The 12,914-nt window shown below is 40.8% G+C and overlaps 1 non-coding gene across 1 annotated transcript; it reads left to right on the plus strand.

Moving 5' to 3' along the window:
- Window positions 1-12,806: 12,806 nt before the first annotated feature.
- On the plus strand, window positions 12,807-12,914 carry LOC112716996 (small nucleolar RNA R71). Its single transcript, XR_003160540.1, has one exon. It is a non-coding gene; the product is annotated as a small nucleolar RNA R71 (small nucleolar RNA).

Consider the following 12,914-nt stretch of genomic DNA (forward strand, 5'->3'; position numbering starts at 1 on the left):
TACTTTTACTTGTCATTGGAATAAAAGATGTAGTTTGAGTAAGAACAGAGAGAAATCTAGTTTAAAAAGGATCATGTTATCCCATAGGAAAAGTGCTAGTATATTTATTGTGAAAGAATCAAGGTTCAATGAACTCAAAAGAATGCTTGCTATACAAGACTAGTTTGGTTAAGGATCACAAAGACTTTAACAGTAAAAGCACAAATAACCTTGACAATAAAGAAAATAGAGTACAAAGAATGAAAGGCTAGGCATCAATGACAAAATTTGGATATGTGTCTGTGGTGATTGATGTTAAGAGATATACTTGGGCTAGTAAATCCGAGGGGTGCTTCATCACCCGGTAACTTGAGTTAACTAACTCGGGATTATCGATTGAAAACCCACAATCAAGAGTAGCTCTATAACAGAACATTTAGCAACCCAAAGAGGTGCTGGACACCACTATCCAAACAAAAATTTCAATGTTATATGCCTGTGACTGAATGTGTTAAGGAAAGAGGCTTGAGTGAATAAATCTTTAAGAGTGTCTCAACACTTAACAACTTGAACCAACTGGTTTGGGATTGTTGATTGAAAGCTTATGCTAAAGAGCCGCCTTAAGACAAGATTTCGAGCTTAATTGAAAAAAAAAAAGAAGAAAAAAAGAAATAAGCAAAAAAAAAATTGGTTCAAGGATCATGTGCTAAGGTATGAAAGAAGTCTAGTGAAGTTAACCAATTTAGTAGTGAAGCAAGCATTTTAATTGAAAAAGTTGAATAATTGTGTTCAATTACAATAAATTAATGACCACACAAGTGGAGATGACATGCTCAATGAGAAATTACTCTCTGGAAGAACATTCAAGCCTTACATCTTAAATTCTTGTGACAAAGTCCTTTATATTTTGCTTGAGGACAAGCAACACTTTAAGTTTGGTGTTGTGATGCAAATGCATATTTGCATTATTAGTTAGTTAGTTTAGTTAGTTTTAGCTTAATTTCACTCATTTTCTCTAAATAAACAAGTCCTTTTATGAGTTTTGTTTCCATGCATGATGATATCAAGGAACATGTTAATTCTAGCCAAATTCATGCAAATGTTTTAAGGAATGCATATATGAATGAGTATGAATGAATCTCATGGAATTGGTGCATGAATTGGTAAGACTTTGAAGCTATTTCCTTTGTTGATGATAGGTGATGAAACAAGGAAGCATGGAAGCAAGAAGGATGCAAGCTGGGCAAGAAGTTGGCGTTGCCAACTTGGAATCCACGTTGCCAACTTGGGATTGGAGTTGCCAACTCCACAACACAAGGCAAGCTTGGCCCTGGAGGCAACCAAGGCAAGAAGTTGGCGTTGCCAACTTAGGATTGGCGTTGCCAACTCCACAACACAAGGCAAGCTTGGCCCTGGAGGCAACCAAGGCAAGAAGTTGGCGTTGCCAACTTAGGATTGGCGTTGCCAACGCCACACACAATCACACCAAGCAAGATTGGCAACCCTGGAGGCAACCAAGGCAAGAAGTTGGCGTTGCCAACTTAGGATTGGCGTTGCCAACGCCACACACACTCACACCAAGCAAGCTTGGCAACCCTGGAGGCAACCAAGGCAAGAAGTTGGCGTTGCCAACTTGGGATCGGCGTTGCCAACGCCACACACAAGCCACAAGCAAGCAAACTTGGCCCTGGAAGCAAGGTTGGCGTTGCCAACTCTAGAACCAAGTTGCCAACGCCACACACAAGCCACAAGCAAGCAAACTTGGCCCTGGAAGCAAGGTTGGCGTTGCCAACTCTAGAACCAAGTTGCCAATGCCACACACAAGCCATGAGCAAGCAAACTTGGCCCTGGAAGCAAGGTTGGCGTTGCCAACTCTAGAACCAAGTTGCCAACGCCACATACAAGACACAAGCAAGGAACTTGGCCCTGGAGGAAGCAAAGTTGGCGTTGCCAACTTGAAGCTGGCGTTGCCAACGCCCACACAAGGAACTTGGCCCTGGATTTGGAGCCTCGAGCACGTTGCCAGCCTAGAGATGAGGGGCGTTTTTGAGGACAACGCAGGCTAACAACGCCAAACAATCAAGCTTGGCCCTGGAAGAAAAGGAGCTGGCGTTGCCAACTCAAGATGGGCGTTGCCAACGCCACACAACCAAGCAACAAATGAAGCCATGGAAGAAAAGGAGCTGGCGTTGCCAACTCAAAAATGGCGTTGCCAACGCCACACAAGAAAGTTTGGCCAGGCACCAAATTTTGGTGCCAACCAGGCTGCCAAACGCCCATTGGCGCACCAACCAGGCTGCCAAACGCCCATTGGCGCACCAACCAGGCTGCCAAACGCCCATTGGCGCACCACTCACGTTGCCAACGCTGGATGGGCGTTGCCAACGCCAAAACAAGGCAGCCTGAACATGTCCACTTCAATGGAAGATATCTTGAGCTACAGAGATCCAAATTGAGTACTTCCAGTTGCGTTGGAAAGCTAACATTCAGAGCTTTCCAACCATATATAATAGTCCATGGTGGAGCACAAGATTGGAGCCAAACCAGAGTCATCTTTAGGCCCTAAAAACAAGAACATGAAGTGAAATTCAAGAAAGCTAGAGATTGGCCTAGGGGTGTGGGTCGAGCACGTTGCCAACGTGCCACAAGGGGGGCGTGTTTTGCAACAACGCCAGCCCCAAGTCCTTGCCTTGGGAGAGTGATGCTCGAGCACCTTGCCAACTTGGGGTTGAGGGTGCGTTATTCACAACAACTTGGCAACAACTTGGCAGCTTGACCTTACCTTCTTTGAGGAACCATAACTTGAGCTAGGAAAGTCCAATTGAGGTGATTCCAGTGGCATTAGAAAATAGACATCAAGAGCTTTCCAATGATGTATGATAGTCCATATTGAAGCTGAAGGTTGACACTCAAATTCTGGGCTACATTTAGCATGAAAGTAAGGCCAAGAAGAGGAAAAGCAAGTTGTTGGCAACAACTTGGGCTAGCAACGCCCAAGTCTCATACTTCATGCCCAGGAAATTGTCCTGCACGTTGCCAACGTGCATTTGGCCTGGAGTTAGTGTCAATAACGCCCTCAATGGGCCAGAATTGGTGCCAACTTGCTCCACTTCCCCTATTCCTCACAAAGGCCAGAAACTTCATCAATTGAGCCAAGAATTCAACAAAGAGGAAGCCCATCTTGCTAACCCACTTGAGGATCTTTAGGACTAGTATAAATAGAGATTGAGTTTGTACTTTTTGGGGGGACTTTTGGACTTTTACACTTTTACTTTACTTTTTACACTTAGTCATTTTTACTCTTTTTAGCACTTGTATTTGGAAACACTTTTGGGACTTCCGGGGGAGGATCCGGAGAGCTACTCTTGGTTCATCTTGGAACTTCTCTTCTTCATTTTTCTTAATCTTCAAGCATTTACTTATTCTTCTTCATCTTTCTTTGAAATTTAGTTTAACTTTGATTGATGGCAATTGTTGTTGAAATTGGAGCTATGATTCACTAAACCCCTTTCCTTAGGGGGAGGAGCTCTGTTGGTTGGAATGAATTGGTGAACCCATCTTCTCTTTCTCAATTTTAGTGGTTGATCTAAAGAGGGAACTCTTGTTCTTCAAAGATTCAACCACCATCGAGAGAGGGGTTAATCTATATGAATTATGTGGTGAATTTGATGAATGAGCCACATAATTCAGTTTAGAGTTCATCCTCTCATGATTTCCTCAATCAACATACCTTGGTTAGTATGTGAGATGTAACTCTCCTTGGTTGAGATTTTGGAAATTGTGTGGCTGGATTAAAATTGATCTTCATCTCTTCTCATGAACAATTAGATCACGAGAGTGGCAATTGGCTATGTTGAGAGAGATTGAATCACCAAGAGATTGGGATTCAATCACCCATTTGCCATGGATCTATACCCATGATTGAGAAGGATTTGACTAACATCAATTCATGAAAACTAACATCTCTAATCCCTAATGATCCTCTCTATCATTAACTCTCATTTCTCTTGCTCTAGCTATTTGATTACCCAATTCCCAATCCCTTTCTACACTCTGTCTATTTACTACTCTTGTTATTTACATTCTGTTCATCTACTTCTGCCATTTACGTTTATGCTCTTTAAATTTCTGCACCCTTTAATTTCTTGCCATTTACCTTTGATGTTATTTAAGTTTCTTGCAATTTAAGTTTCTGTCATTCACTTGCACTTCATTTCTTTATTCTAGTTCTTTACATTCTTTGCCATTTAAATTCTTGCAATTATGTTTAAAAAATCAAAATGCTCATGAAATCAAAACTATGTTTGCTTGACTAAATCTACCATTTAACTAAAGTTGCTTAATCTACCAATCCTCGTGGGATCGACCTCACTCTTAGTGAGTCTTACTACTTGATACGACCCGGTATACTTGCCGGTTGTACGTGAAATCCTAAATTTTACGTATCAACTATTCGCACCCATCAACATCAAAAGTGCAATACCACAATCAATCCCCTTTCAACTTTTCCAACTACATTACCAAATCATCAACATCAATATCACATATATCAACACAAATCACTTCTCAACTTCACATAATCATTCATCCTCATCATATCATTATCAATCATCATGAACAAACTCAAAAATCATCAATTCATCATAAATTATCACATATCATCATTCAACAACTCAACAACCATTTTAATTCAAACATATCCTATGGGTCACTAGCCTAAGTGTCCATGAATATTATATACTACATAGAGGAAACCGAAATCATACCTTGGCCGATTCCCAATATGTCTTTAACCTAAAATGAGCACAAGCAAGCTCTCAACCATAATCCAAGCTTTCAATCCCACTTCAACAAGCACCAACAAGTTCCAATAGCTCCCAAACTCACAATAATCAAGCTATATATGCATAAACCATAACAAATCAACCTAGGGCTCAATATAAACAAAATCTCACAAGGGTTCAATGCCTCTTACCTTGTCCAATAGTTTTGGAAGCCAAAATCTAATGCTAAGCAAGGATTAGAGAGAACCTAAACACCCAAAAATCACAAAATCTCACTTAATCAAAATCCTAAAACTCGAAATTTTGAAGAGATGAACTGAGAAGGATTCGAGCTTTCCTTACCAATTTCTTATATGGGTCTTGTAGAGCTCTTCACAAGGAACGCGTAGCCGCAAACGGTGCGGCGATCGGAGCTCTATAGCTCAAGATATGAGCTTGTGAAGTTCTATGTGAATAGTATTTCTCTCTTCTTCTCTCCCTCGTTTCCTTTCAGCATGAATGGGTGTGTTTGAGTGTGTTATGGCTGTTTAGATTCATTAATGAACCTTTATATATGTTGGACTTGGGCCTAACTTGGACCCGATCCAATCCGTTAGCCTTTTTAGCTCGTTTGTCCCAACTTTGGGCCAAACCTTTAAAATTAACACCCGGATTTCCATTTCTAATATTTTTCCAAGGTTTTTTACTGTTTTTACTTTTTTCTCGCATAGTACTGGGCAGACTTGAACTGGTTCAACTTCCGGTTTGTGATTTTTTGTGGTTTTTCGCAGAAAACACATTTTCTGACTCAGAAAAACCTACTGAGTCCAAAAATCATATTTAAATTCTCAAATTCTCACTCTAAATTTTCAGAATCTAATTCAGGCAATATTAATTACTTAATTAAATGAGTAATTAAGCTCGGTTCTTACAGTAATAATCCCTCTCTTTGATTCCATTAGACAAGTTCCAAAATATGCAAAATTTCTAAAGGATTTATGCATTCACAAAGATAGGAACTATTCCTGAAAAATATGGCGATCCTGGCCCATGCTTAGTATTTTGTACGATTGGTGGTATGCGATTTATGGACTGTATGTGTGACTTAGGGGCTTGCGTGATCATGATGCCGCTCCCAGTCTATGATAGATTGAATCTTTCTCTGTTGAAGCGGTCAGCTACTTGGTTTGTGTTAGTCGACAAGAGCATAATTTTTATTGTGGGTATTACTGAGGATGTTTTGGTAAGCATCAAGGGTTTGATCTTTTCAGTAGACTTCTATATCCTTGAAATGCCGCCGAATAATTCAGGGAGGCCATCTTCCATCTTGTTAGGGAGGCCGTTCTTAAAAACCTCGAGATTTAAGTTCGATGCATTTTCTGGTACCTACTCCTTCGAAATTGATAGAAAGGTGGTGAGGTTCAATCTAGAAGAAGCCATGAGACACCCATCGAAAGAGTATTCTATTCTTCGGTGTGATATCATTAATGAGGTTGTAGTCAAGGTCCAACATGAAACTTTTGAAAGAGATGACCTTGGGCAAATATTTAAGTATGGGAAAATATGATGAAGATGCCCAACCACCTCCATTGTATCAAGAGGACATATTACCATATCAAGATTTAAATGAGGAGTTCAAACCTTTTTCTCCTCACTTGAAATATGCATTCCTTGAAGAAGACAATAAACTCCCGGTGATTATTACAAGGGAGATTTTTCCCAAGAGAAAGAAAAGTTATTTGAGGTGTTAAGGATGTACCAGAAAGCGATAGGGTAAAGCTTGAATGACATTGTGGGAATAAGCCCACAGACATGCTTACATTGCATTTTCTTGGAAGATGGCGCCTGGTGCACGAAATTGTGATCATCAATGGTGCCATCAACATGGTACACTCAATTGCAATCTCAACTCTTTATCACAACTTCGCACAACTAACCAACAAGTGCACTGGGTCGTCCAAATAATAAACCTTACGCGAGTAAGGGTCGATCCCACGGAGATTGTTGGTATGAAGCAAGCTATGGTCATCTTGTAAATCTCAGTCAGGCAGATTTAAATGGTTATGAATGATTTATGAATAAAGCATAAAATAACGATAGAGATACTTATGTAATTCATTGGTGAGAATTTCAGATAAGCGTATGGAGATGCTTTGTCCCTTCCATCTCTGCTTTCCTACTGTCTTCATCCTATCCTTCTTACTCCTTTCCATGGCAAGCTGTATGTAGGGTTTCACTGTTGTCAATGGCTACCTCCCATCCTCTCAGTGAAAATGTTCAACACGCTCTGTCACAGCACGGCTATTTAGCTGTCGGTTCTCGATCATGTCGGAATAGAATCCAGTGATTCTTTTGCGTCTGTCACTAACGCCCCACAATCGCGAGTTTGAAGCTCGTCACAGTCATTCAATCCTTGAATCCTACTCAGAATACCACAGACAAGGTTTAGACCTTCCGGATTCTCTTGAATGCCGCCATCAATTCTAGCTTATACCACGAAGATTCCGATTAAGAAATCAAAGAGATAAACATTCAAGCCTTGTTTGCTTGTAGAACGAAAGTGGTTGTCAGGCACGCGTTCATAAGTGAAAATGATGATGAGCGTCACATAATCATCACATTCATCATGTTCTTGGGTGCGAATGAATGTCTTAGAACAAGAATAAGCTGAATTGAATAGAAGAACAATAGTAATTGCATTAATACTCGAGGTACAGCAGAGCTCCACACCTTAATCTATGGTGTGTAGAAACTCCACCGTTGAAAATACATAAGAACAAGGTCTAGGCATGGCCGAATGGCCCGCCTCCCAAAGAGGGTTCAATCATAAAAACATGATCAAAAGATTCAAGTGATCTCAAGATGAAAAATACAATAGCAAAAGGTCCTATTTGTAGAGAACTAGTAGCTAGGGTTTACAAAGATGAGTAAATTACATAAAAATCCACTTCCGGGCCCACTTGGTGTGTGCTTGGGCTGAGCATTGAAGCATTTTCATGCAGAGACTCTTTTTGGAGTTAAACGCTAGCTCTTGTGCCAGTTTGGGCGTTTAACTCCCATTCTTGTGCCAGTTCTGGCGTTTTACGCCAGAATTCTTGAGCTGACTTGGAACGCCTGTTTGGGCCATCAAATCTCAGGCAAAGTATGAACTATTATATATTTCTGGAAAGCCCAGGATGTCTACTTTCCAATGCAGTTGAGAGCGCGCCAATTAGGCTTCTGTAGCTCCAGAAAATCCACTTTGAGTGCAGGGAGGTCAGAATCCAACAGCATCTGCTGTTCTTTTCAGCCTCTGAATCAGATTTTTGCTCAGGTCCCTCAATTTCAGCCAGAAAATACCTGAAATCACTGAAAAACACACAAACTCATAGTAAAGTCTAGAAAAGTGAATTTTAACTAAAAACTAAAAAAAATATAATAAAACTAACTAAAACATACTGAAAACATACTAAAAATTATGCCAAAAAGCGTATAAATTATCCGCTCATCACAACACCAAACTTAAATTGTTGCTTGTCCCCAAGCAACTGAAAATTGAATAAGATAAAGAGAAGAGAATATGCAATGAATTCCAAAAACATCTATGAAGATCAGTATTAATTAGATGAGCGGGGCTTTTAGCTTTTTGCCTCTGAATAGTTTTGGCATCTCACTTTATCCTTTGAAATTCAGAATGATGAGCTTCTATAGGAACTCAGAATCCAGATAGTGTTATTGATTCTCCTAGTTAAGTATGATGATTCTTGAACATAGCTACTTTATGAGTCTTGGCCGTGGCCCAAAGCACTCTGTCTTCCAGTATTACCACCGGATACATACATGCCACAGACACATAACTGGGTGAACCTTTTCAGATTGTGACTCAGCTTTGCTAGAGTCCCCAATTAGAGGTGTCCAGGGTTCTTAAGCACACTCTTTTTGCCTTGGATCAAAACTTTATTTTTTATTTTTTTCTTTTTCTTTTCCCCTTTTTTCGTTTTTTTTAATTCAATGCTTTTTCTTGCTTCAATAATCATTTTTATGGTTTTTCAGATCATCAGTAACATGTCTCCTTTTTCATCATTCTTTCAAGAAGCCAAAATTCATGAACAACAAATTCAAAAGACATATGCACTGTTCAAGCATACATTCAGAAGTCAAAGTGTTGCCACCACATCAAAATAATTAATCTGTTATAAAATTCAAAATTCATGCAATTCTTCTCTTTTCCAATTAAGAACATTTTTCATTTAAGAAAGGTGATGGATTCATAGGACACTCATAACTTTAAGGCATAGACACTAAGACACTAATGATCATAAGACACAAACATAGATACACATAAGCATAAAAATTCGAAAAACAGGAAAATAAAGAACAAGGAAGTTAAAGAACGGGTCCACCTTAGGGATGGCGGCTTGTTCTTCCTCTTGAAGATCTTATGGAGTGCTTGAGCTCCTCAATGTCTCTTTATTGCCTTTGTTGCTCCTCTCTCATGATTCTTTGATCTTTTCTAATTTCATGGAGGATAATGGAATGTTCTTGGTGCTCCACCCTTAGTTGTCCCATGTTGGAACTCAATTCTCCTAGGGAGGTGTTGATTTGCTCCCAATAGTTTTGTGGAGGAAAGTGCATCCCTTGAGGCATCTCAGGGATTTCATGGTGAGTGGGATCTCTTGTTTGCTCCATCCTCTTCTTAGTGATGGGCTTGTCTTCATCAATGAGGATGTCTCCCTCTATGTCAATTCCAACTGAATAACAGAGGTGACAAATGAGATGAGTAAAGGCTAACCTTGCCAAGGTAGAGGACTTGTCCACCACCTTATAAAGTTCTTGGGCTATAACCTCATGAACTTCTACTTCTTCTCCAATCATGATACTATGAATCATGATAGCCCGGTCTATAGTAACTTCGGACCGGTTGCTAGTGGGAATGATTGAGCGTTGGATAAACTCCAACCATCCTCTAGCCACGGGCTTGAGGTCATGCCTTCTCAGTTGAACCGGCTTCCCTCTTGAATCTCTCTTCCATTGAGCGCCCTCTTCACAAATGTTTATGAGGACTTGGTCCAACCTTTGATCAAAGTTGACCCTTCTAGTGTAAGGGTGTTCATCTCCTTGCATCATGGGCAAGTTGAATGCCAACCTTACATTTTCCGGACTAAAATTTAAGCATTTCCCCCGAACCATCGTAAGCCAATTCTTTGGGTTCGGGTTCACACTTTGATCATGGTTCTTGGTGATCCATGCATTGGCATAGAACTCTTGAACCATTAAGATTCTGACTTGTTGAATGGGGTTGGTAAGAACTTCCCAACCTCTTCTTTGGATCTCATGTCGGATCTCCGGATATTCACTCTTTTTGAGTTTGAAAGGGACCTCGGGGATTACCTTCTTCATGGCCACTACTTCATAGAAGTGGTCTTGATGCACCCATGAGATGAATCTCTCCATCTTCCATGACTCGGAGCTGGAAGCTTTTGCCTTCCCTTTCCTCTTTCTAGTGGTTTCTCCGGCCTTAGATGCCATAAATGGTTATGAAAAAACAAAAAGCAATGCTTTGACCACACCAAACTTAGAAGGTTTGCTCGTCCTCGAGCAAAAGAAGAAAGAAGAGAGTAGAAGAAGAAGAAATAGAGGAGATGAAGGTGGCTTTGTGGTTCAGCCAAGGGAGAGAAGTAGTGTTTTGGTTGTGTGAAAATGAAGGAGTGAAGATGGGTTTATATAGGGGTGGAGAGAGGGGTAGGGTTCGGTCATGTGAGGGTGGGTTTGGGAGGTAAAGTGGTTTGAATTTGAATGGTGAGGTAGATGGATGTGAATGGTGAAGAAAATAGTGGGATTTGATAGGTGAGGGGTTTTTGTGGAAGAGGTATTGAGGTGATTGGTGAGTGGGTGAAGAAGAGAGAGAGTGGTGGGGTAGGTGGGGATCCTGTGGGGTCCACAGATCTTGAGGTGTCAAGGAAAATTCATCCCTGCACTAAGTGGCGAGCAAAAATGCTCTTTATGCCAATTTTGGCGTTAAACACCAGGCTGGTGCCCATTTCTGGCGTTTAACGCCAACTTCTTGCCTTTTCCTGGCGTTTAACGCCAGTCTGGTGCCCCTTTCTGGCGTTAAACGCCCAGAATGGTGCCAGACTGGGCGTTAAACGCCCATTTGCTGCCCTTACTGGCGTTTAAACGCCAACAAGTTTTCCTCCAGGGTGTGCTGTTTTTCTTTCTGTTTTTCATTCTGTTTTTGCTTTTTCGATTGATTTTGTGACTTCCCATGATCATCAACTTTTAGAAAACATAAAATAACAAAGGAAAATAGATAAATATAACATTGGGTTGCCTCCCAACAAGCGCTTCTTTAATGTCAGTAGCTTGACAGTGGGCTCTCATAGAGCCTCACAGATACTCAGAGCAATGTTGGAACCTCCCAACACCAAACTTAGAGTTTGAATGTGGGGGTTCAACACCAAACTTAGAAGTTGGTTGTGGCCTCCCAACACCAAACTTAGAGTTTGACTATAGGGGTTCTGTTTGACTCTGTTTTGAGAGAAGCTCTTCATGCTTCCTCTCCATAGTTACAGAGGGATATCCTTGAGCCTTAAACACAAAGGATTCTTCATTCACTTGAATGATCAATTCTCCTCTGTCAACATCAATCACAGCCTTTGCTGTGGCTAGGAAGGGTCTGCCAAGGATGATGGATTCATCTATGCACTTCCCAGTCTCTTGGACTATGAAATCAGCAAGGATGTAATGGTTTTTAACTTTTACCAGAACATCCTCTACAAGTCCATAAGCTTGTTTTCTTGAATTGTCTGCCATCTCTAGTGAGATTCTTGCAGCTTGTATCTCAAAGATCCCTTGCTTCTCCATTACAGAGAGAGGCATGAGGTTTATGCTTGACCCTAGGTCACACAGAGCCTTCTTGAAGGTCATGGTGCCTACTGTACAAGGTATTGAGAACTTCCCAGGGTCCTGTCTCTTTTGAGGTAATCTCTGCCTAGTCAAGGCATCTAGTTCTTTGGTGAGCAAAGGGGGTTCATCCTCCCAAGCCTCATTACCAAATAACTTGTCATTTAGTTTCATGATTGCTCCAAGGTACTTAGCAACTTGCTCTTCAGTGATATTTTTATCCTCTTCAGAGGAAGAATACTCATCAGAGCTCATGAATGGCAGAAGTAAATCCAATGGAATCTCTATGGTCTCAGTGTGAGCCTCAGATTCCCATGGTTCCTCATTAGGGAACTCATTGGTGGCCAGTGGACGTCCATTGAGGTCTTCCTCAGTGGCGCTCACTGCCTCTTCCTCCTCTCCAAATTTGGACATGTAGGTCATGTTAATGGCCTTGCACTCTCCTTTTGGATTCTCTTCTATATTGCTTGGAAGAGTACTAGGAGGGAGTTCAGTAACTTTCTTGCTCAGCTGACCCACTTGTGCCTCCAAGTTTCTAATGGAGGACCTTGTTTCAGTTATGAAACTTTGAGTGGTTTTGATTAGATCAGAGACTATAGTTGCTAAGTCAGAGGAGTTCTGCTTAGAATTCTCTGTCTGTTGCTAAGAAGATAATGGAAAAGGCTTGCCATTGCTAAACCTGTTTCTTCCACCATTATTGTTGTTGAAACCTTGTTGAGGTCTCTGTTGATCCTTCCATGAGAGATTTGGATGATTTCTCCATGAAGGATTATAGGTGTTTCCATAGGGTTCTCCCATGTAATTCACCTCTTTCATTGAAGGGTTCTCAGGATCATAAGCTTCTTCTTTAGATGAAGCATCCTTAGTACTGCCTGGTGCAGCTTGCATTCCAGACAGACTTTGAGAAATCATATTGACTTGCTGAGTCAATATTTTGTTCTGAGCCAGTATGGCATTCAGAGTATCAATCTCAAGAACTCCTTTCTTCTGATTCGTCCCATTGTTCACAGGATTCCTTTCAGAAGTGTACATGAATTGGTTATTTGCAACCATTTCAATGAGTTCTTGAGCTTCTGCAGGTATCTTCTTCAGATGAAGAGATCCTCCAGCAGAGCTATCCAATGACATCTTGGACAGTTCAGATAGACCATCATAGAAGATACCTATGATGCTCCATTCAGAAAGCATGTCAGAAGGACACTTTCTGATCAATTATTTGTATCTTTCCCAAGCTTCATAGAGGGATTCACCTTCCTTCTGTCTGAAGGTTTGGACTTCCACTCTAAGCTT

Source organism: Arachis hypogaea, chromosome 1, assembly GCF_003086295.3.
Source record: "Arachis hypogaea cultivar Tifrunner chromosome 1, arahy.Tifrunner.gnm2.J5K5, whole genome shotgun sequence".
Lineage (NCBI taxonomy): Eukaryota > Viridiplantae > Streptophyta > Magnoliopsida > Fabales > Fabaceae > Arachis > Arachis hypogaea.